This window comes from Limanda limanda, chromosome 17 (assembly GCF_963576545.1).
Source record: "Limanda limanda chromosome 17, fLimLim1.1, whole genome shotgun sequence".
In the NCBI taxonomy this organism is placed as follows: domain Eukaryota; kingdom Metazoa; phylum Chordata; class Actinopteri; order Pleuronectiformes; family Pleuronectidae; genus Limanda; species Limanda limanda.
Window position 1 is genome coordinate 15189889 of NC_083652.1, and position 4490 is coordinate 15194378.

Genomic DNA, 4490 nt, shown 5'->3' on the forward strand with positions numbered 1-4490 from the left:
GAGTCGATGGAAAAGCCTGTCCAGGGAGTGTGGACGGGGAGAACTACATTTCCATGGCTACACATGAAATCATCTCCCTGCTCTGAGCTGAGAAGCTGCAAAATGTTTTTTAAGAGATGTCACCACAGTCCAGGGGAGGCGTCTTCCAGCTGGACAGGGCCCACCCATGACATTTCAACATACGTTACCTGTAGAGAATCCACTTGCAGACGGACAAAGCATCTCCTGGACTTGAGGACTCATGGGAAGTTGGAAAAAACTGCATTAAGGGAAACCATCGGACAAAATAGAGCCGTTACTGAGACGAACAAACTGCTGGGCTCAACTGGGAATCTCCCACTGGTCAGTGGAACGTCTGCTGTTGCACGTTGGCGGCCACCGAGAGTTCACGACCATTTAAAAGCGGATGGAGTGAGGACATTTAGAGCATCGACAACGTGGACTTGGAGAAATGCTTTGTCATATTTGGGGGTACGATTGAAAGTGTCACGGCCATGATAGGATTTATTCTTGTAGCAGATTCAAACACTCTAATGTTAGTGAACGTTTACATCGCACATGAATGTCAAGTTGTACTGTATGTGGAGGCTGTCACCTCCTGTTCAATCCTCTCTGCCGGGCAGATACACACATCTTTACAGAGTCATATATATATATATATGTATATATATATATATCTATTGTTCATCATAGAGTTGTACATTGATCTATTTTTTTCATCTAACATATTTAAAAAATAAAATGACTGAGTTTAAAACTGACTTTTGTGTTTCGGTCACTTTGTTACGGTTTCTGCTTCCACGTCATGTGATGTGGAGGAGTGGAGCGAGAGAGAGGGAGGGACAGACAGACAGACAGGCAGACAGACAGACAGACAGACAGACAGACAGACAGACAGACAGACAGACAGACAGACAGACAGACAGACAGACAGACAGACAGACAGACAGACAGACAGACAGACAGACAGACAGACAGACAGACAGACAGACAGACAGACAGACAGACAGACAGACAGACAGACAGACAGACAGACAGACAGACAGACAGACAGGCAGGCAGACAGTCAGGCAGACAGTCAGGTGCTCCCGGGGGTTGAGTACAGTATCGTCACCACAGTGACTCATCTCTGTAGGCTAAAGTGACAGGTGGGTGTGGTTTCTTTGGTTGTAAATGAAGTGTTACGCTGAGAAACACACACACTTACCAGAAACAGGGGCAGAGGTGACACATAATGAATTGGCGATTGTGTGTGTGTGTGTGTGCGTGCGTGTGTGTGATTGTGTGTAGCATTCTTAATGAGGACCTAGCACAGATAAAAAATTTCCTGAAGAGGAAGTGGGAATTTTTTCAGGGGGTTGGTGGTTAGAAGGAAACCTTTTTGATCGAAAGTCAGGGTTCGAGTCACTGATCACATTTTACTGTAGAGTTATAAATAAAATAAAATGTCATGAAGGCAGCACATGAAACAAATAAAAGTAATAACTCACAGAAAAGGACTGAATAAGATATTAAATATATCAGGACAGCCAACGTGGAGTGTACACTGACTGAAATGTCAACTCATTCACTAACGGGAACAAGGAACTAGACGTGTGTGTTTTAAAACACACTGTACACATGATTGAGTACACACACACACTTTAAGAATCATATTAATAATAATAAATCACAAGGTGTTTTACAGAGAGGAAATCATAGACAAGCCAGATCCGCAAAGTGATAAAACTAAAACAGGTAAAACACGAAACATTAAAGAAATAAAATAAAAATATAAAAACTATACTAGTCTTATTTTCACCGCACAGCTTTGACATATCCTTACTCTCAGCCATCGTTTACATTCAAGCTGGTGAAATGGTCTGTGGAACACCAGGAGCATCCAGCTTGGGAAACCATCATGGGAATTAAAAACCATTACCAGACTGGTGAGTAAACAACCATGATGAGACTTCCTGGTATCTTTTCCCTACTGGAAAAGATACCAGGTTTGTACAAATTGTCGTTTTCTGTACCCTAGAATGGGCCCTTTATATTTAAATGCTTTATATTTACATCAGAGCGGGTCCTCTCTACGGAGGCTGCCATGTTTTTCACATTTCACAGTAGTAGAAGTAGTGTGTGTGTGTGTGTGGGGGGAGGGGTACAAGTACAGTTTACATACATTTATCATCTGAGGTTGTAACCTGAAGAATGAACAAACCTCCAGCAGTTTCCTCTCAGCCGGCCTAACCAGAACGCCAACACTAAAACCAAACCCTACCAAAAGAATTTGTCTTCTAGTCGGGGATTTTCCTCTTTAAGGCCTAATTATACCACAACACACACACACAACACACACACACACAGCAAGATGAGTCATTAATACTGATATGATCGCAACATCTTAGCTTTTCTGAGATCAATCCTCACTGTATTTTAAGCTTTACCTAGAAGCCCCTCTCTGTGTTGTGTGTGTGTGTGTTGTGTGTGTTATGTGTAACTGGAGGAAGGAGGTGACTGAACAACGTCACAGTTTCATTCACAGCTTCTCAGTTTTGAGGACATTCCCGACCTTTTTGAGAAGTGAAAAGTGAAGTGAGGTGTTTTGGAGGCAGCTGACTTTTCTGGAATCCTCCACCGGGAGTTTTCTGATATTTAAACAGACTTCTGTGGAAAACAATCGAATTAAATATAAGTGACAACAACAGGGAAACATACTAAATGTCTCAGGACTACATGATGTGTTAAATGTCAAACTACACATGACACTTCTTCTGTGGTGGCAGATATTAGCTTCAACAGATTATCAGCCGGCAGCTCAACTAGTTGGTTGGGTTTTTCTTGGAGATCTTTTTCCTTTGACCAAACACGCATTCTTGTAAACCGGGTTCTCGTTGAGAGTTGTTTAAGAAACACAACTTCCCTGAATCCCAGCATTAGTCACCGCTTTGCTTTGTTTCTACAGCTTCCTTCATTTTCACACCCATTGGTTTTGGTGGAGTTTCTGAGAATGAACAAAGTGATGATTACTGATTCACAGGAAACTTTAGTCACCGTGTAAGATAGTGAGTTTTGATAATGATTGGGCTTATTGTAATAGTGAAACAGTGTTTCCCCTTCAACAGAAAGCTGAAAGGGGGGGGGGGGCTTTCGTCAAATTACTGACTTCCTACAGCTGCTACATCCCTGAGCCAAATTCTTTTTCTTAAAAGGTTTTCGAATCAGCAGTAATGGGAATAATATGAGGGAGTACTTTGACATTTCTAGCGAATTCTTTTACTCTAGAACTAGAGAAGATTGGATGACGTGATTGCTCCCGGCTGCACACAGGTCCTAAATCCTTCATGTTTGAGGTGGAGGGAGGGGAAATGTCAGCATGTGGCAACAAAATCCTGCACCTTTAAATATCAGTAAAAAGTGTTATTTATTAAAACTACAAAAACAAAAGAAGAAACACGACTGACATATTTCATAGTTGGACAGTTGTGCTGGAACATTTTTTGAAGCAGTTTTTAGATTCTCACCTCTGGTCGCCACGTAAATATCCGGCACAAAACGCTAGTAACACAAGCAAGTGGCTGTAAATAGGTCAAAAGTAAGATGGTCACAATGTAAACTTATGTTGTGTTCATGTTTTTAATTGTTCGGTTTCGAATTAATCTTCATCCGTGATTGTGACTTCAACAGCACGACTGCTTCAATCTTTACATCAGTCTGAACTTCAGCTTGATGCTGTGACTGCTGTGGTGTGGCGCACACTCGCACACGAACACCATGTCCGTATTGTTGCAGTACCAGGAACTCATTCAGGTTTACGCACACAACACCCAGACTTCCCTGAAGTGAGGAACCGCGATAAAAGCAACACGTACAGACCACAAAGTGACTGAGGGCAGCAGCAGCAGCAGCAGCCACAGAGACAGAGCAAACATGTAGAAAGTGTAACAGCAACGTCATGATCCTCAGGCCTTCTCAGCGTCTCACACACGCTCTCACACATTCTGAATCCAGGCCAGAAGCAAATATGTGCCTCATTAACCCGTGTTTACACCTGAGTGTCGAGCTGCAGAGCAGGAAGTTGAACATTTGTCGTGTGATGCAGTTTGAAGGTCGTTAGCTGTGTTTGATCACGTGAGGCGTCTCAGTGTAGGTCACCGACCTCCAGCTTTCCGACACATGTGACTGTGTTTTCGACTCAGCTTATTTTAGCACCACAGATATGTGTGAAGGTTGATTATGTAGAAATCCAGATATTTTACAAGCGACTTCTATTTAAGAGCAACAGCAGTTCCCCTAAAAACGTCCTTTGAACCCTGGTGCTCAGTGTTGTAGAAGACGAGTGGGTGGGCGACGGTTTTCTAATATTTCCTGTGGTTTTCTTGCTCAAACTCTGAGGAGAACCTCCTCTGCTTTTACTACTGCTGCGCCGTTCTGAGAAGAATGGAGTGGAAAAAAACAACCTCTGTCCTGTCTGCAAACAAAACAACAACACTCATGCAGTGCGCTCA